This window comes from Neofelis nebulosa, chromosome 6 (assembly GCF_028018385.1).
Source record: "Neofelis nebulosa isolate mNeoNeb1 chromosome 6, mNeoNeb1.pri, whole genome shotgun sequence".
Taxonomy (NCBI): Eukaryota; Metazoa; Chordata; class Mammalia; order Carnivora; family Felidae; genus Neofelis; species Neofelis nebulosa.
The window spans coordinates 31,844,525-31,868,771 of record NC_080787.1 but is presented as its reverse complement, the minus strand read 5'-3'; the positions used below and the strand labels follow the sequence as shown (position 1 = coordinate 31,868,771).

Below are 24,247 nucleotides of genomic sequence, written 5' to 3'. Positions count from 1 at the left end.
AAGAGAAAAAAAGAGAATATACGCTCTAGTACTGTACCATTAGGTAGGCTGTTTGCTATTTTATTACATAGTAACAATTATGTTACAGAAAACAGCTTTCGATCCTTAGTTCACTGAAAGTCTGTTTTTAAAATTAGAAATGGACAGTGAAATCTATCAAATATTTTCACAGCATCTTTTGACATAACTTTATTTTTACCTACTAATATAATGAATTGAAATAAATTTCTTAATGAAGTAGTTCATATTCTAGGAATAAACTTTAATTGGTTCCATTTTACCAATCCTTTAAACATTCCTGGATTTGATTTGCTACTACTTTAAGAGTTTTATATCTTAAATCTTATTTTCAGTTAGTCAGAAATTATCTTTTCTTGTACTTCTTTGCTCATTTATTGTAATTATCAAGAAGCATTCAGTAGTTTACAAATATTACTGAGCATTTACTATATCTGGAGTGCTATGCTGGCCTTACAGAAAGGATGTGAAGTTTTCCTATCTGCTATCTTACAGTTGTTTAATTATAGAAATATTCTATTCCTTATATGTTTCCTGTTGCTTGCTTGTAAAACAATCTACATCTAATGCATCATTAGCTAAGATTATTTGAGAATTTTCTTCATGATTATGGAACCACATTTTTTTTTTTTTTTTAATTTTTTTTTTCAACGTTTTTTATTTTATTTTTGGGACAGAGAGAGACAAAGCATGAACGGGGCAGGGGCAGAGAGAGAGGGAGACACAGAATCGGAAACAGGCTCCAGGCTCCGAGCCATCAGCCCAGAGCCTGACGCGGGGCTCGAACTCACGGACCGCGAGATCGTGACCTGGCTGAAGTCGGACGCTTAACCGACTGCGCCACCCAGGCGCCCCTGATTATGGAACCACATTTTATAAATCTTAAAATAATTAGTATGTTTCAGAAAGTTAGATATTTCATTCTGATTTTCAAATTTAGTATCACACTACTTTCTTGAATAGCTGTGGTTTTATCACTTTTTTCATTGTCTTCAGTATCTGTAAATATCTCTTTTTCCATGGTTAGATTTGTAAATGCTTACTGTTTTAATGACCTTTTATATTAACAGACCTTGATATGTTATAAATTCTACCTTCTTTTTTCAGGAGAGGTGTTCATTACCTATAGCTTCAACCTGCAGCTTCAACATTTGCTTAAGTCCTCTTCCATGCATTTTATTTTGCTTTGCTTTTCCTACCTGTCTAGATTGAATTCTTAGTTCATTTGTTTTAGTCTTCCTTTAGTAATAACGTTTAAGGCCACCATTTTTCCTACTTATAGCTTTAGTCACACCATAGGGTTTGGCAAGCAGTGGTTGCATTGCTCACTTGTAAATGATCCGTAGTTACAGTTTTTATTTCTTCTTTGATCCAAGATTAACTTTAGAAAACTTTAAAAACTTCCAGTTAACAGTTTATTGTGGAACTTTTTTTTTTTTTTTTTAATTCCAGCTTTTACTTGCTTCATTCTTATTCCAGAGTTTGTTTACTTGTTTTGGTCAGAGAATGCAGTCCACAAATGTCCTAACTGGGGAATTTATTGAGAGTTCTCTTCTTAAATCTCTTCATTTACTTATTCACTGAGCTTCTCCAGTGTCTATTTTAGATCAGGAGTCAGCAAACTACAGCAACCAAGAAATTTGGTCTGCCCACCCGTTTTTGTCAATAAAGCTTTATTGGAACACAGCTACGTGAATTCATTTCCATGTTGTTTATGACTGCCTTCTCACTGCAACAGGAAAGATTAGTTGCAATAAAAACCTTAAGGCCAAGAAAAGCCTAATATTTACTATCTCACTTTTCAGAAAAAGTCTATCAACTCTGTTAGGTGATGGCAGGTCAGGTCAGCATCCCCTGCCTCAACAGGATTATAATCTGAAAGACTTGCAGCTGAAACTGTCTGAATTTCTAGGTATATGTTAAGGTTCCCTTCTGTTTCCAGCACTGGCATTTTCCTCACAGTGATTAGAACATATAAGAAAATAAGAGAGAAAGTAAAAAATATTGGCATATACGATGGCATTTTTATCCTGTAAATCCTAATGATACAAAACTGAATGAATCCTCCAAATATTACTTACGCTTACAAAAAGAATTTCAAAAATTGTTTTAACATCCCTTCTAGAAATTAAGGTCTGTTAAGTCAGAGTTCTTGCACAGAACTGAGAGTTGGTACTTAGCTTTGTTTCTTTTAAGACTTGACAAGTTAGATGTTTTTCTGAATAGACTTTTTAATAGTTTTTGGCTTACAGGAAATTTAAGTAGAAAGTACAGAGAATTCCCATATACCTGTAAATATTAGTTGAGGGAAACCTCATTTAGGATGGAGTCAGGAAGCCCTGAAGGAGTTTTCCATCACAGCTTACTTCACATTCCTGGGCAGGAAGAATCCAATTTACTACTCCAGCAGGTGGAAGATTTTCTCCTTGCCCAGCAACAGCTCAGCCACAACTCAGACGATGGGAAACCATCACTGTTAGGTGGAAGCTAGGCATGAGTGACAGGATGATGGACCTTAGACATCTTGATGGAAAGACCCAACAGAGGACTGCCCAGAGACAACCCCATTTCACCCCTCTAGCAGGCTGTTTATGGTTACCAGATCCTGGCAGAGGAAGAGCTACGTTTGTTGTGCTTGCCCTTATTTGACCTATGTCTCTAGAATAAAAATACTGCTGCGGTTTCACAGGAAAGGGCATGCTTAGTTAGCTATTTATTGTATAATCCAAGCCTGTCATTCAAATGTTGCAACCCTAGGACCCACACAAAAGAAAAAATTGGAGTTTCTAGGGCCTTTGCCTCTCTTGACTGGCCCTCTTCTCCCTTGGAGTGTACTTTAATAAAACTTTTCTCACTTTACTTTCATTTATCTGTCCTGTAATTCTTTACTGTGGCAGCAAAAAGAACTGAGGCTTCTGCTAGTAAAATAACAGTTTTATTTTTTAGGTTAACATCATTAATATTTACTTTATTAGAACTAAAAACCTATAAGATGCTTCAGTGGCTTTTTCATTTTTAGTTTGAAAAGTTGTAACAGTTGTGCCTAAACTTAAAAAGCGCATTCTGGGGAAGCCTGGTGGCTCAGTCAGTTAAGCATCCGACTTTGGTTCAGGTCATGATCTTACGGTTTCTGAGTTCGAGCTCCAAGTCAGGCTCTGTGCTGACAGCTCAGACCCTAGAGCCTGCTTTGGATTCTGTGTCTCTCTCTGTCCTTCTTCCATTCATGCTCTCTCTCAAAAATAAACATTAAAAAAAAAAAATGGGGGTCGCCTGGGTGGCTCAGTCAGTTAAGCATCCAGCTTCAGCTCAGGTTACGATCTCATAGTTCATGAGTTCAAGCCTCAAGTACCCATGATTTTCCTCTCTCAACTGCCAAGTATATAGTCAGTCTCTCTTCATGGTCCCAGGGCAGCTCTTCCTGACCATAAGTCCTGTCCCAGTGCTTTAATAAAATCACCTTTCTTGCACCAAAGACGTCTTCAAGGATTCTTTCTTGGCAGTGGGTTCCGAATCCCACCCCTCCACTCTAAAAAACCTCATGAGGGCCATTTTTCCTCTGAAGAGTTCACACACGCTATAAGAAAATTATCTTGTACAAAATGTAGACTGTGAATACTTCCCAAAGCCTACCAGTAAAAATGAGTTTGGACTATGGTAAACACAAAAGAAAGCGTATCTCCAAAACACAACAGTAACTTCAAAAATAATTGGGAGAAGGGGGTTAGATATCAAATGCTTTTTCTCAATACTCTTTTCTAGGTCATATTTATGCCTCTTCTCATTGTCAATATGATTCACTACTATGATCTTTGCTCTGCTCTGCTACTAAATCGTGAAGCTGTGATACAAAGTCCTGGTCCATGTATTAATCATGGTTTTTGTTTTTCTGTATTTTATAATGCTTTGACATCTTGGGGCCTTGCAGACTAGGAAAGGAACTGCCTCTCAGAGGGTTAGCTAATTCCTAGAGAGAGCAAACAACTTGCCAGGAGCAGGCCTTTGATATGCAAACCAACCAATCCAGAGTCCACAGCTACCTTTTCTCAGGCTCCTGCAGTCCAGAACAACATTCCCCAGCCCTAAACACACCAAGGCCAGATACTAGACACCTGAGGATAACTGTAGTTCGCCAAAATCAAACTATCCAATCCTAAACTTGCTCAGCTTGCCTACCCTGCCTTGCCTGTTCCTTCTGAAGAAAAACACAATAAAGGCTCTAGCCATTCTCACACTTTCTGCCTACTGACCAACCCTAGTACTTTCCCCAACCCTGGCTTCTCCCACCCTGCCTGGCAAGGTATGCCCCCCTCCTCTTAGGGACTGTGAATAACAAACTGTCTTTTCAAGAGCTACCTTTTCTCCTGCTGTTGGCCTCACTATAACTGAATAATAATAAAACCTACATTTAAAACAGTCCTCCCTTTTCAATCTTTTCTGGGCCACTATGAGTAAATGCCAATCTTCGCTCTTCACCAAAGAGTCTCAGGCTAGCAGGAGGGAAGAAAGAAAGCAAAAAATATTTAGAAATTCCTTAACTCCAAGTGTTTTAAGGGAATCTGGCCACAGTTATGTTTTTATATTATTTATCCAAGGCAAATTACTGACAGGAGAATCCAGGATTACTGACCTCTGACTTTTGCAGACTACATGAAGAGATGCTTTATTCATTCTCAGAGATGTGTACCATATCACCCATGGTTCCAAACTGACTCTTTGGAAAGGACAGGTTCTCCTGGTGACTCTGAGGATGCAAGGTTCTGCAATTTCCCACATGACACTTTTTGGGGATCTTGACTACTTAATTAGTGGATTAAAGTTTTCATGTGTAATGGACAGTTAGCATTTGAAGTGTATATTTAGAAACAAATATGGCTTTTGCCTTTATTTAAAATATTTTTCAATATAATGTAACACAAATAACATCAGTAAAGGACATAGCCATTAATTAAAAAATAACACATGTCTTAGATAATAAGCAAACATCAATTAATAATAGTAATAACAGTTATAATTATTGAACGCTATATTATCCTTCCCATGTAATAACTTTTAATCCTCACAACTTCCCTGTGAGGATACCCTGTTAATACTTTGTATTAACATCCCACAACTAATAACTGAAAGAGCAGGATTCACACGTAGGCAATCTTGCTCAAGTGCCTATGTCTGTAATATCTCTCTCTCTCTCTCTCTCTCTCTCTCTCTCTCTCTCTCACACACACACACACACACACACACACAGAGAGATGTACTTCATATATGAAAAAAGCACCAAAAAGAATAGTTTTCACAAGTGCTGACAAGCTGACCTCTCAGCCCAGCTCCACAGTGTGGCCATGTTAATGCACTAAGAGATGCAGACTGCCATTAAGGGCACCACCAACAGTCTATATCAGAACAAAGCAAATTAACTTAAATGGGGTAAAGCACACTGATGTCATTAGAACACACTTTAGTAAGAAAAACCGACCTGTTCAGTTGGGAAGGAAATAAAACCCTAGAAAAGCCAATTAACTAGTAGGAGTCAAAAGACACAGATGCAAATCCTAACTATATGATTTATTCAGGCCCCTTTAAACTCCTAGTTTTCTCATCTATAATATGGGAATAATAGCTAACTTTACAGGTACCCTGAGAGGATTAAATGAAAAATCTCTCCAAACTTTAAAGCTCATTATAAGAATAATACAGCATTGCTCCTCTGCATATATAAAAATCCAACTTTAAGTGAATTTATGGGCTGGGTGAGTCGTTAACTGTGCTGTCATGTTGGAGACTGGATGTGAAACTTTACAGGAGGATGGCCTTAATCTGTTTTAAGACAGAAGAGATATTAACAAAGAAATAAGAAAATTATAAGATTCATGCCACATAATTTGGGAAAGACCCAAGAAGCAGGAGGGAGATGGCTAAATATAATACTGCAACCGTAAACAATTATATCTCAAGACCAGGGAAACTACTTCTTTAAAGCCACAGCACTGTAGTTCACAATCCAATGAAACAATTCCAAATGCTGACTATGATATATACCCAAGATAGTCAAATACTAAGCTTAATAGTCTAAACAATTACTTTATTTTCTTGTTTTTTTTTAAATTTTTTAAATGTTTTTATTTATTTTTGAGACAGAGAGAGAGCATGAGCAGGGGAGGGGTAGAGAGAAGGAGACACAGAATCTGAAGCAGGCTCCAGGCTCTGAGCTGTCAGCACAGAGCCTGATGCGGGGCTCGAACTCACAGACTGTGAGATCATGACCTGAGCTGAAGTCGGACGCTTAACCAACTAAGCCACCCAGGTGCCCCATCTTTGTTTACTTTTAATATATTAATTTGAATACCCAAAATAGTTATAGTCCAAAGCATAATTTTCTTGCTTACATTAATTCAAGCATCAATATAGTTTAAGAATTCTTGGTTAAAGAGTCAAATATAATTTTGATTAAGCAAAAAAACCTAGAATAACATAAGAGTGAATGTATATTACAGCTTTGAGCATGGAAAGACTAAGTTTGAACCTGATGGAACAATCCGAACAGTGAACACATCATATAGAAATGTACACCTTCTGGGGTGGTTCAGTCAGTTAAGCGTCTGACTTCAGCTCAGGTCATGATCTCACGGTTCATGGGTTCGAGCCACACATTGGGCTCTGTGCTGACAGCTCAGAGCCTGGAGCCTGCTTTGGATTCTGTATTTCCCTCTCTCTCTGCCCCTCCCTGCCTGACGTTCTGTCTCAAATAAGCGTTAAAAAATTTTTTTTAAAGACATGTACACCTTAGTAAATGAGACAACCAAATTTAAAAGCCAAATGGGAAATTAAAGAAAATGTTCAAAATAAAACATGAATAGCTTTATTATAAATACATCTCACAAAATCAACAGAAAAACACTAAGACTCAAAAAAAAAAAATAGAGAAAGGCATAAAGCAGAAAATTCCCAATAGAGGAAATGCAATCAATAAAGAAAAATATGGGAAAAAAAATCAACCTTACAGAAATAAAAATTACAAGAGATTCCACAGTTGGACAATTAGTGAAAAATATTTAAGACAATCATGATTGTCCAGTGAATCTGTGTAGTGCTCCCATGTACTGCTGGCAGCAATACAAACCATTCCAACCCTTTGGAAAACAAAAATTTAGCAAAATGTGTTGAAGTCTTACAAATGCTTGGAATATATTTTTTTCCCCCAACATATTGATTCAACAACTCTATACCTTATGCTATACTCACCACAGGTAGAGCTACCATCTTTCACCATACAACACTATTATAATACCATTGACTATATTCCTTATGCTACACATTCATACTGTGCGTTATTCCACAACTAGAATTCTGTACCTCCCACTCCCGTTTACCTGGTTTACCCATCCCTCCTTTCTCCCTCCTCTCTAGCAACTATCAGTTTGTTCTTTGTATTTATGGGTCTGTTTCCACTTTTTGTTTTTTTTAGATTCCATATATAAGTGAAAGTATATTGTATTTGCCTTTCTCTAACTTATTCACTTAGTATAATGCCCACTAGATCCAACCATTTTGCACATATGGCTAGATCTTATCCTTTTTATGGCTGAGTAATGGTCCACTGAATATATATACCACTTCTTTATCCATTCATCCAATTTAGGTTGCTTGTGTATCTTGGCTATTATAAATAATAGTGCAATAAACAGTAGTGCAAATTAGTGTTTAGTAGTGCAATTTAGTGTTTAGTTAGTAGCTTCAAATTAGTGTTTTCATTTTCTTGGGTAAATACCCAGCAGTGGAATTACTGGATCATATGATATTTCTATTTTTTTTTTTTTAATGTTTATTTTTGAGAGAGAGCATGCGCAAGGGGAGAGAGGTGCAGAGAGAGAGGGAGACAGAGGATCTGAAGCAGGCTCTGCACTGAGAGCAGCGAGCCCCATGTGGGGCTCAAACTCACAAATCATGAGATCATGACCTGAAGTCCAGCGCTTAACCGACTGAGCCACCCAGGCAGCCCTCTGTTGTTGTTGCTGGGTTTTTTTTGTTTTTTGTGTTTTGTTTTTTTTTTTTTGAAGAACCTCCATACTGTCTTCCACAATGGCTGCACCTATTTACGTTCCTACAAACAGTACACAAGAGCTTCTTTTTCTCCACATGCTCACCAATACTTATTTCCTATCTTTATTTCAGTCATTCTCACAAGTGAAAGGTACTATCTCTGTGGTTTTGCTTTGCATTTAGCTGATAATTAGTATGTTGAATATCTGTTCATTAGTCTGTTACCCATATGTATGTCTTCTTTGGAAAAAATGTCTATTCAGGTGCTCTACTTTTTGAGTTAATTTGGTTTTTTGGTGTTGAGTTCTGTAAGTTCTTTATATATTTTGGATATTAGCCACTTATTATTTGCAAAAGGTGGTAAGTTGCCTTTCTGTGTCGTTGGTTTCCTTCATTGTGCACAAGCTTTTTATGTGATGTAGTCCCAGTAGTTTATCTTTGCCTTTGTTTCCCTTGTCTAAGGAGACACATCTAGAAAAATGTTCCTAAGGCCAATGTCAAAAAGATTACTGTCTATGTTTTCTTATAAGAATTTTATGGTTTCAGGTTTCACATTTAGGTCTTTAATCCATCTTGGGCTTATCTTTGTGTATGGTGTAAGAAAGCAGTCCAGTTTTCCCAGCACCATTTATTGAAGAGACTCTCTTTCCCCACTGCATATTCTTATCTCCTTTGTCATAGATTAACTGACCAAGTAAGCATGAGTTTATCTCTGGGTTCTCCATTCTGTTCCATTGATTTACGTGTCTATTTTTGTGCCAGTACCATACTGTTTTGATTATTATAGCTTTGTAGTGTATCTTGAAATCTGGGTGATACCTCCAGCTTTCTTCTTTCTCAAGATTGCTTTGGCTATTTGGGGTCTTTTGTAGTTCCATAACAAATTTTAGTATTATTTGTTCTAGTTCTGTGAAAAATATTGTATTTTGATATGACTGGATTGAATCTGTAGATTGCTTTGCGTAGTAGAGACGTTTTAACAATATTAATTCTTCCTAACTGTGAGCATGTTCTGTCTTTCCATATGTTTTTGTGGTCTTCAATTCCTTTCATCAATGTTTTCTAATGTTAAGAGTACAGGTCTCTTACCTCCTTTGCTAACTGTATTCAAAGGTATTTTATTCTTTTTGGTACAAGTGTAAATGAAACTGTTTTCTCAATTTCTTTCTGCTACTTTGTTATTAGTGTAAACACAACAGACTTCTGTATATTAATTCTGTATCCTGTAACTTTAGTGAATGCATTTATTAATTCCAATAGGTTTTTGGTGGAGTCTTCAAGGAATTTTTTTATATAGAATCATGTCATCGGAAAATAGTGACAGCTTTTCTTCTTTAACAGTCTGGATGCCTCTTACTTGTTTTTTGCTTTTTTTGTTTTTTTGTTTTGTTTTTTGTCTGTCTTGGCTAAGACTTCCAGTAGTGTGTTGAATAAAAGTGGTAAAATGGACATCTTTGTCTCATTCCTGATGTTAGGGGAAAAGCTCTCATTTCTTCACCATTGAATATAATGTGAGCTATGGGACTGTCATATAAGGCCTTTATTACACTGAGGTATATTCCCTCTAATCCCACCTTTTTGAGAGTTTTTATCATGAACAGATGTTGAATTTTGTCAAATGCCTTTTATGCATCTATTTACATAAATATATGATTTATATCCTTCACATGTTGATTGATATGGGAATACTGAGCCATCCTTGCATCCCATAATAAATCCGACTTGATCATGGCAAATGATCTTTTTAACATACTGTTGAATGTGGTTTGCTAATATTTTGAGACTTAAAACATTCTTAAAAGGTGACCAATGGATAAAATAATCCAAACCATGAGGATTGTTATTAGGCATGAAGGTTTCCATAACTGCAATTATTTATTAACACAAAGGGGAAAAAAATAAAAACATCCCAAACAACTAGAAAATGACTTATGTAAAATATGAAGGTCTATCCAAGGAAAGAATTTTTTTTAAGTTTATTTATTTTTGAGAGAGAGCATGTGCAAGCGAGAGGGAGAGGAGCAGAGAAAGAGGAGAAAGGAGAAACTGAATCCCAAGCAGATTCCACACTGTCAGGGCAGACCCTGACATGGGGTTCAAACCACAAACTGTGAGATGATAACCTGAGCTGATATCAAGAGTCAGACACTTAACCGACTGAGCCACCCAGGTGCCCCATCCAAGCAAATATTATGCAGTAAGTGATATATTACAAAAAGATGCCAGAGCAAGAAAATATTTATAACAAATTAGTTTTTAAAAGGGGCCGTGTGTGTGTGTGTGTGTGTGTATGTGTGTATGTAAATATGTAAATCTATATTTAGCAAATCATTTAGCATTTTAGAATACTTACTTCAAGGAACTTTGTGGTATATTTTTAAATCATTTTGTGTATGTATGTATATACATTATATTATGCATAATATATTATAAAGCTTCCATGGGACAGTCTTCTGACTAGATGTTTGGAAAAATTTCAGCCTGCTTATCAAATGCCCTTTACTGGTCAAGAGCCTATTGGGAAGAAAGAGAAAATTGACTCAATGGACATCATTCTAGCACAGACAGTTTCTATTAAAAAGGTAACTATGGGGTACCTGGGTGGCTCAGTCAGTTAAGCGTCCAACTCTTGGTTTCAGCTCAGGTAACGATGTCACGGTTTGAGTTCAAGCCCCACATTGGGCTCCTACTGTCAGCGCAGAGCCCACTTCAGATCCTCTGTCCCTCTCTCTCTCTGCTCCTCCCCAACTTGCAGGTTCTCTCTCTTAAAAATAAACAAAACATTAAAAAATATATTAAAAAAAAAAAAAGAAAAAACCTGCCTTTGTACAAGTATATATGTTTGAATGGATATGGGAAAGTCTAAGATGGATAGACACCAGAGGTTAACATTACAGGAGGAATGAGACTGGAGAGGGTAGAGGGGTCAGAGAAGTCATGTTTTTTATACATTTTTATATTGGTTTCCCTGTGGCAGTGAGCATGTATACAAATTTTTCAGAGATGTAGTAAGGCCTTGGACACAGAAAGGTCAATTCCAGAGCATGGTATGGAGTAACCTTATGAATGAGGATACAAGGCAGTATATAGCTTCCTTGGTAATGCTGACCACATAATGTTTCCTCTTGACAGATCTGGAACTGCTGATTTCTCTTATTAATGGATTTTCTTATGAAAGAGATAACAAATAATATTCCCTACATTTAACAAAAAAAGAAAGGATGGGGCACCTAGGTGGCTCAGTGAGTTTAGCGTCCAACTCTTGATTTCAGCTCAGGTCATGATTTCATGGTTTGAGATCAAGCCCCACATCAGGCTCTGCACTGATAGCATGAAGCCTGCCTGAGATTCTCTCTCTCTACCTCTCTCTCTCTGCCCCTCCCTTGTTTGCACACACACACACTCACTCTCTCTCTCTCAAAATAAATAAGTAAACGGGGCGCCTGGGTGGCGCAGTCGGTTAAGCGTCCGACTTCAGCCAGGTCACGATCTCGCGGTCCGTGAGTTCGAGCCCCGCGTCAGGCTCTGGGCTGATGGCTCGGAGCCTGGAGCCTGTTTCCGGTTCTGTGTCTCCCTCTCTCTCTGCCCCTCCCCCGTTCATGCTATGTCTCTCTCTGTCCCAAAAATAAATAAAAAAAAAAAACGTTGAAAAAAAAAAAAATTAAAAAAAAAAAAAATAAATAAATAAATAAGTAAACATTAAAAGGCGGGGGTGGGGGGAGAATTGCTGTACCAAGGTCTCTGATAAAGAACTGTCCTCAATGGGCTTGGCTAAGACTGCATCATGTGCTTTTCTTTACTCCTAGGACCTAGTCCAGTACCAGAACAAAGCAGATACTCAGTAAAACAGTGGTTGGGCTGAACAGACCTGGGAACACATGGGCTGTCAATTCTCTCTTCTTTTGGCTCTTCAGGGACAGCAGCAAACTTTAAGCCATGTGGAATTTTAGCTATGAGAATTGAGATGTGGTCTTTGAACAGAATGTCCACTTGATTTGTACCACTGCAGGATATACACCATTTCTTGATTCTGTACCATGTCCCACACACTATTTTTTAAACCAGTAAATCTATCACTTTTAGCCTCCAGGCTAAGATCAAATGTAAACTAATAAATCCATGCCACACTAGCAATCAAAAACTACTAAAAAATTGAGTCTTCTAACTACAACCTAAAAGTTTACTCAAACTGTGACAGCTCCTCTTAATACTCTATACAGAAATGCTAACTATAAAGACAAGTTATTTGTTCATGCCACAGAAAGGAATCAGAAATGAATCCAAATTAACCACAAAGTGCAGAACAACTCATCTTCTATGGGTCCCCTCTGAGTGACAGTAGGTCAAGTTCAAACGTGGCCTCTAATTACAAGGCCCAAGAGGTGAAAAACTTGATACTGTATTGCCTCTTCCATAAAGAATTACCTGAAAATCAGAAATTCTAATGAGTAGGGTCAGATCTTTAATACTGTGTCCTTTTCAAAAAAATATCTTAAATGTCTAAATCAAAATTAGTTGTACCTCTCATAATTCTTTACATTAGAAAAATACTTATTTTTCAACCATCCTTTATTTCTATAAAAACTAGGCCAAAACTGACTTAAGTTTGATTTTTCAAATGTCAAAATCCACACATAAAAAAGAAGAGCAAAACCAAAAATATATTCTAAAATTCTACTTTTTGGTTCTAAATAATAAAAACTCCAAAGACAGTAATTTTTGTCTTAGATTTAAAGATGAACTTGTATTCAACAAAGATGCACTTAGAAATGCTATTTTAAAAATGCTGCCAAAGCAGTGTAGCTCAAAAGACAATGCTTCTCTGCCCTTGAAAGAGAATCAACTGCTGTTGAGGCCAATTGCCACCTCCGTTACATAGACCAAAACTCTGCTCCTCTTCCTTTTCAGTGTTCATTAGCCCAATAAAAGCAAAGCAGGAATGGAGGGATTTGGTTCAATCAGGATTTATCCTTTTAGAGTTCTAGATCAAATTTCAAAAGCCAGTTAGCAACGGCATTGCTCAGTTCAAGACAGGATGAGAACAGGTCCGTGCATGACTTACTCCTACAAGGAAGGGGTGGGTGACTAACATGGCATTTCTATAAAATATAAGCCTAGAGCATTTCACAGCTCCTGTTAAATATTTCTGAGTTTCTGAAACATAAGTTCAATTCTACTTATAATGTTTACTTGATTATACCCATCGTTTATCAATGTTTTTTCTATCTATAGAATTTTCACTCATTAGGTAAAAGAAATAGGGTAATGACTGACACCATGCACATATTTTGCCATAGTCAACACAAAAGGTTACATATTATATGATTGCATTTATATAAAAGTTCAGAATAAGTAAACCCATAACGATAAAGTATATTATTGGTAGCTAGAGAAGGGGGGATGGAAAAGGACTGACTGGATTCAGAGTTTTCTTGTGGAGTAAGGAAAATGTTCCAGGATTAGATAGTAGCAATGTTTTGCATAACACTAATTTTGCTTCAGAATTCTTGGGATCAATAGATTACCATTTTCACCACCAAACAGAACACTCAAAAAATGGACACAAGAGGAAATACAAGATGATAGCATTAAAAAAAAAAAAAAAAGCATCTGACACTACTTGAATTCTTAAAGTCTTCTGATTTAAGATCAAATGAGATGAAAGAAAGAAAACCTTGGCCAGGACTGAAAGAACAGGAGGGAGCAGGAAAGACTTTATTTACCCTCCCAGTGATGGAAACTGAGTTCATTAACTAAAACTCAGGGTAAAAATAATGGGGAAGAGGTACCTGGGTGGCTCAGTCGGTTAAGCATCAACTCCTGACTGCAGCACAGGTTGTGATCTCATGGTTCCTGAGGTGAGCCCCACATTGGACTCTGTGCTAACAGCCCAGAGCCTGCTTGAGATTCATTCTCATTCTCTCGCTTTTTCAAAATATATAAACTTTTAAAAAATAAGTAAATAAAACAAAAATGACAGGGAAAATAGTGGAACAACAATAAGCTAGACTTATTAACCTCTCTGGAAAATGTCAGTGGCCGAGACTTTCCAGTCCTAGACAACACATCAGTAACACCAACTCCATTCCAGCAAGACTGTGGGGAAGATGGGGAAATAAAGAAGCTAAGCAATGCGAAATCCCAAGTGATATCAACAGTCTAGTGTTTACTTAAATGACAAAATACTTGACTATCTTAGTAATAATGTTCAGAAGTGAGAGAGGAACAAAAATCAAGATACTACTGCTAATTTATTTACAATGAAAGAATTAGAAAAAAAGATATTGTCCTAAATTTATACTACTGCATAAAAAGTTTCACTTGTCTCAACCTGTCAGATCTGTATTATAAGCCAATATCACTGTATTATAAGCCAATATGACAAATATAATAATTACAGTAAACAGGCATGCCAAAATCAATGCAGATTTTCAAAAAGGGTCAAGGAATCAACTGTCAGCTTAAATTGGTTAATTCTATTAAAATTGTTAAACATGACAGACTGTTGTCACACAACTCCCAGATTCTTTTACATGAGCAGAGTTGGATTAATTCGACCCAATTTTGTATAATAGCTTTTCCCATTTCTAAAAATACATCAACTTTGTCACTTACTTAAAATCTCTGCTTTACTTCTCTAGCTTGACCTCAAAAGAAACTTCTTCAAGGCCATATATCTTGACATAGTGAAAGCAAAATAATCACAGCACTCAGCAGTGCTATTAACATTTCTGAGCCACAGGGATTAAACAGGCAGATGCTATGGAAAGTGCCTGTTGGGAGAAGACAGGGAGTTGAGACTGCACCACAGCTGTGAGGGATTGAAGCTGCTAGCTATGGAATCAAGTTTAGGAGAAACTCTGGGCACAATTCCGGCATCCGAAATAAATTAAAGTAAACAGTCTTGCTCTCTCTCATCCACCCTGTTAGCAGCCTCTCGACTGAGTGAGACCACACACTCAGACCACACAGCGCCAGCTGAACTCCTCGCACGCAACATCTACAAGCTGTCACTCGGCAGCACAGAGGGCAGGGAGGGGGGGGGGAGGTTGAAGGAGAGTGAGAAAAGAGAGAGGGAAAGGGGGGAGGGGAAAGTGGAGAATCTCCTCTACATACAGCTGGACTGAGTGATATGTGGTTTAGAGAAAGGGAAAAACCTCCCTGAGAAAACAAGCTGGCCATGGCCTTGTGTATCCTTGACCTGTACTCCCCCATACCAATTTAGTAGCTGATGAAGGATTAACAAAGCATGCATTTAACATCAATTAACCTTCTATCCATCACAGGTCAAAAGAGAAAACTGCCATTATAAAAGTATTTCATTAAAATAAAGAGGAAAGGCCACATTTTCTTACAATTTATAATGTATACTTAAACAAGTGCATTTTCTTTTATTTTATATTATATTGGTTTTAACCCGTCTGCTTCTTTTCCTTTAATGGAGCACACAGAATGAATTTAGTGTTTCTGCAACAGAGGTCAGAAAATTTTAATTTTGTAATTTTCCCATACTTCACTGTAACACAACCTTTGATTTTCCAAAATATTTACTGGTAGAATAACAGAGGGTAAAATATCTTTTACATAACTTCAGTCTAAATATACATTTAAAAAAATAACTAGTAACAAAAATATTAAGGGAAAGAAACAGAAAAATAGTAACCACAAAAGTAGCTTTAGAATGATTAACCAAATTTTTACTATATATTAAAGAAGAATTTTGCTGATTTTTTTTTGTAAATTTTTTTTTAAATGTTTATTTATTTTTGAGACAGAGACAGAGCATGAATGGGGGAGGGTCAGAGAGAGAGGGAGACACAGAATCTGAAGCAGGCTTCAGGCTCTGAGCTGTCAGCACAGAGCCCGATGCGGGGCTCGAACCCACGGACCGTGAGATCATGACCTAAGCCGAAGTCGGACGCTTAACCGACTGAGCCACCCAGGTGCCCCTGCTGATTTTAATAGCTAACAAGAAATAAGTGATCAGGTGTCTTACCCTCTGAGGTCCCCAGAGGCTCGGTTCAGCTAAAGGGATAAGACCAGGAGTTGGAAATAACAGGAGTTCTGATTCACTGGAGACTTGAAGAACCCTCACCAAAGAGGCCAGGGAAAACCTCCTGATGTTAAAGCACTATTTTCTTAAATCAGGCCACAGAAAAGTGAAAGTTTTCCCCAAAAAATAATAGCACTAGATAGATTTTTCCTGTCCAGAGTCATCATGGATCCAAAGGACCCCAGAAAAATCTCATTGCAGAGATGCCTAGAGTTTCAACGATAAAATTACATGCCACTAGACTCAGGCCGCCCAGCAACAGAACCAAATGAAGAATTCACTACATCCTCTTTGAGTCATGTTCAACCTGTTCTAGAATAGACTTGCCTCTTGGGGTTGGGCTGGGCTAACCCCAGAGGGATCTCCTTGAGATACTGGAAAAGGGTTTTAAAGAATGGTAATTTGTTTCCTTCCATTTTCTGTAAACTCATTCTACTTTTCCTGTGCAGGGTCAAGATCAAGTTATCTCAGCACAAACACACATTTTACCATCTAAGGGCACAGGGTGGGACAAGTCTCAAAGACGGGGTCATGAATTCTTCTATCCAACTTTTTTTTTTTTTAAGTATGCAAGGCGGGGAGGGATGGGAGGGGGAGAGAGGGAGAAAGAGGGAGAAAGAGGGAGAAAGAGGGAGAAAGAGGGAGAAAGAGGGAGAGAGGAGAGAGGGAGAGAGAAAGAGAATCTCAAGCAGGCTCCACTTTCAGTGTGGAGCTTGATGCAGGGCTGGATCCCATGACCCTGGGATCATGACGTGAGTCATCTGCACAAAGGAAGGACTGAACAAATAAGAGATAAAGCATCCCTACTTTCCCAGCTCTTTTTAGACTTCTTTCCTTCATCACTCCTACAAACAAAATATAATTTAAATACACAATTTTTAAAATTTTTTTAATGTTTTATTATTTATTTTTGAGAAAAAGAGAGACAGAGAATGTGAGGAGGGGAGGGACAGAGAAAGAGAGGGAGACCCAGAATCCAAAGTGAGTTCCAGGCTACACGCTGTCAGCACAAAGCCCTATGCGGGGCTCGAACCCACAAACCATGAGATCATGACCTAAGCCAAAGTCAGACACTTAACTGACTGAGGCACCCAGGTTCCCCAAAATAACTATGTTTTTAAATGAAAGCATAACTTTTTATGTGTTAATTCGTTTGGGAAAAAAAACAATGATTTTAAAAATAAAACTTCGAGGGGCGCCTGGGTGGCTCAGTCAGTTAAGCGTCCAACTTCGGCTCAGGTTATGATCTTGCGGTTCATGGGTTCAAGCCCCATATCGGGCTCTGTGCTGACAGCTCAGAGCCTGGAGCCTGCCTCAAATTCTGTCTCTCCCTCTCTCTCTGCCCCTTACCCACTCACACTCTTGTCTCTCTCTCTCTCTCTCTCTCAAAGATGAATAAACATTAAAAAAAATTTAACTTTGATAAATGGCACTGAATTATGTATCTATAAACTTATGCATCTATAAATATTACATATATATAGGGGTGCCTGGGTGGCTCAGGTCAGTTAAGGGTCCAACTTTGGCTCAGGTCATGATATGATCTTACGGTTTATGGGTTTGAGTCCCACGTTGGGCTGTGGGCTGACAGCCTGCTTCGGATTCTGTGTCTCCTCTCTCTCTGCCCCTCTCCCATTTGTGCACTGTCTCTCTCACTCTCTCCCAAAAATAAATATTTAAAAAATATACACACACACATACATAATGAAAAAAAAAACCCTTCACTCTTGCTATAATGTTTTGGAGTAAAGGGAAGGGAATGTACAAGAAGTAACTAGAAAAGAATACTGGAAGCAAGAGAGTATATAGGGGAAAAGCCTGACAATTTGGCTCTCTAGAGCTCCCACATAACTGATCTGTTACATAAATACTTGAGTACACAGCTAATCTAAAACAAACACTGGATTCCATCTTAATTAGTTCCATCAATTAAAAGTCTCATTCTTTATTTCCCAGAAACTTTAAAATCCCCTGCCTCAGCAGGCTAAGTCTTCCTAGAAGACAATTAGCTTCACTACACTTCAAAGTCAAAAGCTGTTAGGTCTAAAGGTGGCTGGTTCTCTAAATTATGTCACTGGACACTGATAGCATACTGAAAGTGAAACAGGCCAGTGCAAATCCACCACCCTCCAAAAACACAAACAAAAACAAAAATTTTAAAGAAAATACACTACTCAATGGAAGGAAAAAGGAATCGTAGTTCATGTAAAAGCACAGCATTATTCATTCACCAATCTATTGCCAATTGTACCCATGTCCCTTACCACCCTCATCTTCATTAGATTTACATTGGGTGAACAAAACATTACTTCTTGATATTTCAGAAAATATTATTTCTTCAGAAAAGAAAAGCGTCCCAGTGTTGTTTTTTTTTTTTTTTTCAGAAACACAGATCACGTGGACAATACTGAAGAAGGCATTATCAAATAAAACTGATTTTTATCTTTGTTTAGTCCATCAAGAAGATTTGGGATATACACAGATTGGTCATCTAGCACCTCAAAAGATGACAGTGCTGGATTCCTCATTAAAGAGATAAATAAACTAAAATTTGGAACAAGGAACCTCAGATAATTCAGTCAAAACAAATATTTATTAAGGACTTGCTATGTCCCAGGCACTATACTGGGAAAATGATAGGAACAAGATTTTGTGACAAGGAAGTCATGGATGACCCTGACATTCAATAGAGTGATAGGTACTGAAACCAGAAAGCAGTGGGATGAGTGTGAAATGGACTTAAACAACTATTTAAGAATTTTGCCTAGGATGGAAAAAAATTTGAATAGAGGAATGCGAAATCAAAGGAGCATGCTACTTTTTTATTGTTACTGTTTTTCTATTTTGCTTTAATTGTCATCTGTCTCTAGGCATGATTAAAGGCTGACAAGAATGAGCCTTTGGCTAATGAACAACTAAATAAAGTGCTCCCAAAGGCAAGAGTGGATACAGAGGCCTGGGACATATGTCTTAGGATAAATGCAATCTCTTTTGGGGTAACTGGGGAAAGAAGAAAGGTTTTTTGGAAGAAAAAGCATGGGATTCTCCATTGATAGTTCTATTCGTTGTGAAGTAGGTGGCAAGAGTATCTGCTGGGAGTATAGATTATGTGAAAGGATGAGAGATTTGAGAAAAATGGAAAATGCTTAAAATACATTCTGCAGAGAGCAGAAGCAAACACTTACAAGGAAAACCCTAGAAAACTCTTTGATGGTCAGTTGAGATTGATGACCATGGATCCATAGGAGTACAAATCTAGATGCTAGAATTTTCCCCTGTTGGTTTCAGCAACTCAGTTCAAGCATTAAAGAAGGTAAAGAATTGAGATGGTCCAGGGTGGAGAATTTGCCAGCCAGATGCTACAAACGGATAATAATACAATTGAGCATTCTGGTATGAGAGCGACCAAAGATCCAGTAAAAGTGCAGCTGTAATGGAGGTAACTGAGTGAGGGTGAGAAAGATAAGACACTAAGCAAAGAGTGGAAGATTTGAGCTTTGCATTTCATAAGTGGACTAGTTTCAGGTATCGGCATTTTAGTCCTGCTTCCCCACTCCCAGGTACATCTCTGGCAATAGCCATACCCCTTTGCTTGGCTCCAGCTCTCAGTAGGCTGTAGTTTGTCCTTTTGTTCCCTCTACTTGTTGTCAGTTTCTCTTTGGGCCTCACTGTCCCTTGTTTGTTCCCTAACCCTGCCCATACCTCTGCAAGTAGTGCCTTTATTAAAATCTCCCTACTTGAACCATCTGGCATGAATTCTGATTCTTGCTGAGACCCTCATTTATCCAGATACACATCATGTCAATCACATGGGGATTTCATTAAACTAAAACCAAATATCCCTGGCTTTCAGTCTTGTTTTGTCTTTCAGTAAAATTATAATACAACCAAAGTTAAAATCATATAATCTTCAATATCACATAACTTTGTAAGTGGAAAAGGCCTTTAAAAATTCAGGAAATTTGGGGCACCTGGGTGGCTCAGTCAGTTAAACGTCTGACCTCACAGCTCGTGAGTTCCAGCCCCACGTCAGGCTCTGTGCTGGCAGCTCAGAGCCTGAAGCCTGCTGACACTGTCTCTCACTCTCTCTCTCTCTCTCTCTCTCTCTCTCAAAAATAAATAAACATTAAAAAATAAAAATTCATCAAATCTTACAGATGAAACTATGAGACAACCTTACAAGAGCAGCACAGCTAGCAAGCAGCAAAAGGAGAACTCATTCATCAATGCACCATTATTATTGAATGCTAACTTTGTGCCATGCACCACTCTAGGTGCCTGCTTGGATCCACCTTATGCAGCTTACATTCTAATTAACTAAACTCCAGGTTTCCCAAATCCCAGTGTCCACTGTTGTTTCCACTACCAGCACCAAGACTTATTTTAAGCAGGAAATAGTAAGTAGAAGGAATTACTAAAATCAAAACCGAAAATTAAGCCTGGGATGCACCCCAGTCTTAAATGCTACCAATGTTATTAAAGTTAAAGAATGTTGATGAAACTTTAGAGCAAGCCTAATACAATTTTCCTGGGGGAAAAAAAATGCATAATAAGTCAGTTCCAAACCCCTCAGCTTTACCTTCAAGGCACTCCATAATCCAAAACATACTTACTTACCAGCCTGTGGGCCTTCTTCTGTGTGCCACCCAGACGTTCCAGTGCCTTCCCTATGAAGGGCCACATCCTCCCCATTAAGGTCTGACCTCCATGAAGTTTTCCCAATTACTCTAACCCCAACAGATCCCCTTCTCTGAATTCCTGTTATTCTTACACTCAATATTATAGTTTAGTTCTTAGATATTAATTGAGAGCAAAAATGCCCCTTCTGAATCTAAGCTAATATTATTTCTAATGTGTATGTCAAGCATATGCTAAAGTGGGAGACACAAAAATGGCCAAAACTAATCTCCATCCAGCCAGAACTTAGCCTTTTGACAGATGTAAATACCAGTAATACCTATAGCCCCTAAAACAACACAGGGATAGGACAAGTGCTAACTGGTCTTGGATTCACTGAGCTGAAAAATTTCAAACCCGGAAAAAATCTTAATCTAGTTTTATATATTCCCTGACTACAGGAAAAAGGAAACTGAAGCCCAAAGAGGCTATGCCCATGCTATGAAGCAGGTAGGTGGTAGCTCACAGACCAGTAAATGGCTGCTTTGACTCCTAAGCTGAAAAACCTTTTGACTCCGTAATTTTCAAACTGAGGGCCAAAGATGACTATAGGTGTACCCATAGCTTCAAGAGTCATATTCTCTACAATTACTTTAAGTTTGTGTGTTTGTATCAAGAGTAATTATTTTATGGGCCCCTCGGTGGCTCAGTCAGTTAAGCGTCTGCCTTCAGCTCAGGTCATGATCTCACAGTTTGTGGGTTCAAGCCCCACGTCAGGCTCTGCACTGATAGCATGGAGCCTGCTTCCGGTTCTGTCTCCCTCCCTCTCTGCCCCTCCCCCACTCACTCTCACTCTCTCAAAAATAAATAAACATCTTTTTTAAAAGAATAATTATTTAAATTAACATAAACATACACTGAACCATGTGATAATCACAACACTACTACCATGCAATTTCACCAGGCAATCCAGGAGATGCATGAACACATTCCTCACCATCTGAGAACAATCAACATTCTAGCATACTGCTTAGCACAGTGATCAATGTTATTTCCCATGCCAGTCAATTTCAAAATCCTCTCTACTCAACACTGGCCTAAAACTTATCCATTCAATAAACACTGAAGCTCCTGGGATGTGGTAGGTGCTAAATAGATCCTGGCTACATGAAGATGAATAAATTGGAAAATGGGTGAAAAAGTAATTAAAAGATTAACTATATACATAACTATACATAGCATTTCCTATACTCTTGCTTAATCCTGCCATTTCCTGGTGCTAGAAATTATGCAAAGTCCTCTACTAGAAGGCTGCTTTGCAAAATTTGAGTTCTGATTTCATTTTCCCTACAATTCATACATAACAGGCTCTCAAATATTAGTGCAATGAGTGAAAATTTAAGCTGATTAACAATCATCTTTTCAAAAGGTAACATTTCAAAATTATATTCAGTACAGAAAATTAAATGCTTGACACGATAAAAAAGAAATTTCTGAACCTTTCAAGAGTCATTCCAAATTACACTGGGGGATCCTGTTTCCTTGTTTAAATTAAGTTCCTACTTAGGGGCCCCTGGGTGGCTCAGTCAGTTAAGCATCCAACTTCAGCTCAGGTCATGATCTCACCTTTGGTGAGTCTGAGCTTGAATGGGACTCTGTCTCCCTCTCACTCTCTGTCCCTCACCGGTTCACATTCTCTCTCTCTCTCTCTCTCTCTCTCTCTCTCTCTCTCTCTCAAAAATAAAAATAAACATTTAAAAAAAAATGTTTTAAAGTTCCTAAACAGAAGAGAACATTTGAGTAGTAAACACACATCATCCTCTTTTTATTACCACCCTTTCAGTCAACAACTTTGGACACACAGATGATCCTCAGGAAGCTTCTGGCATTGTTTCTGTTAGTAGAGTCAGTTACACAGAGCCTGACTAGAATGTACTAATGTTTATACAGAAAATATAATGTATTAGGAGACTGAGCCACAAGACCTCAGTTAGAACTAGCTTTACAGGGTGCCTGGGTGGCTCAGTCGGTTAAGCCTCAGACTTCAGCTCAGGTCATGATCTCATGGTTCATGGGTTCAAGCCTGGCATCAGGTTCTGTGCTGACACCTCGGAGCCTGGAGCCTGTTTCAGATTCTGTGTCTCCCTCTCTCTCTGCCCTTTCTCCGCTAGTACTCTGTCTCAAAAACAAATAAACACTAAAAAAACATTTTTAATAAAAAATAAAAAAATAACTAGTTTTTCAATATAGTGCCATCCAAATGATTTAATTAAAGTGTGGCTGGGTAAGCCTTTTTAAAAGGTTTCCTTGTAAGTTTACTCAGATTCATGGGAGGAAAAAAAAAAAACTTTCTCATACCTATCATTATAATTGACCTTTACTGATTAAGAATAGCTTATTTCCATTTAAAGACAATCTTTTGCAAGAACCGTTTCTTGGAAATTAAGGAAGTGTCTATACAAAATCTTGGGATAGCAAGCTAGCATCACCAGGCTTACATGAGAGATGACACCGTGTTTGGGTGTGCAGGCTGTAGAGCTTCGGTGCCTTGTCTCGAAGTTAAAAGACTGAGTAACTACAGGCTAGTTACATAACCACTCCGGGCTTCCGTTTCTCCCTCTGTAAAATGGGGATAATATACAGCATCTACCTCTCGTGAGAATTAAGTTAGTAAATGTAAACGCTTAGAACAGTGAATGAAAGGCACCTAGAAAATGCTCAGTATAGCTCTAAATGACGCAAACTTAAGCAAAACAAGCAAAACATGTCTCACATTCGCTCTTCGCGAATAAATTCTTACACCTGACACAGTGACAATACGCAGGGACGCAAGGGGGACGAGTGAAGCCGACTACAACCAACCGGTCGATGGTCAGTGTTCTGGAGGCCCATGACCGGCGCAGGGGTGAAGGTCTCTGGGCCTCTAGCAGGTGTCAGGGACGGCGCGGAGGTGCGGACAGGAACCGCGCGGCGCCTTCCTCCTCAGTCAGGGACTGAAGAGCGGTGCAGGAGACTGACACCGGCGCCGGCGGACCACTTCCACCCGTCTCTCTGGGAACCAGGCCAGCCGCCGGCGCTCGCCGCCCTGCCTGTCCGTGCCTCCCCAGGCTGGCCTTCAGCCAGGACCTCCAGGCTCCACAACGTACCTCCAGCCTGCCTGCTGCCCCCTACGGCCCGCAACGACCGAGCTCCCGGCGGCTCTCACGAAGAGTCCCGGGCGGTGGCTGCCCTAACCGCCGGCGCCTTCACTTCCGCCCGCTGGGAGCGCCGAGAGCGTCGATCCGCCGGATAGTCGAGCTCCGAGTCCTAGATGATCCAAGCCTCTGCGGGAAGAGCTGGTGGGAGGGTCGGGGCCGGCTTCCGGCAGGGCGGGGACTAGCGCTGGGGCCGCAGGACAGAAGGCGTGGCTGGGACGCTGGAGGGTTGGGGCGGGGAGGCCGAGGGGATCCGCAGCTTGCAGCGTCGGTTTGGTACCCTCTGACCTCCTCTAGGAGGATGTAGGATGAGACGGTGCGTTTCTGGTGG

The 24,247-nt window shown here is 38.9% G+C and overlaps 1 protein-coding gene across 4 annotated transcripts in view; it reads right to left on the bottom strand.

Annotated features, from left to right (window-relative positions):
- EXOC2 (exocyst complex component 2) overlaps nucleotides 1-23,999 on the bottom strand; it is a 282,492-nt gene extending 258,493 nt beyond the window's left edge. Inside the window, exons 1-2 of one of the 4 annotated variants that reach the window (XM_058733204.1) lie at nucleotides 23,869-23,974; nucleotides 10,650-10,816 (exon numbers count right to left, since the gene is read on the bottom strand). The gene's annotated coding sequence lies outside the window, so the exon portion shown is untranslated. Of the gene's footprint in view, nucleotides 1-10,649; nucleotides 10,817-23,495; nucleotides 23,724-23,868 lie in introns of those variants that run through there. The other 3 variants (XM_058733209.1, XM_058733203.1, XM_058733205.1) reach the window with 3 other exon arrangements.
- Nucleotides 24,000-24,247: the final 248 nt, after the last annotated feature.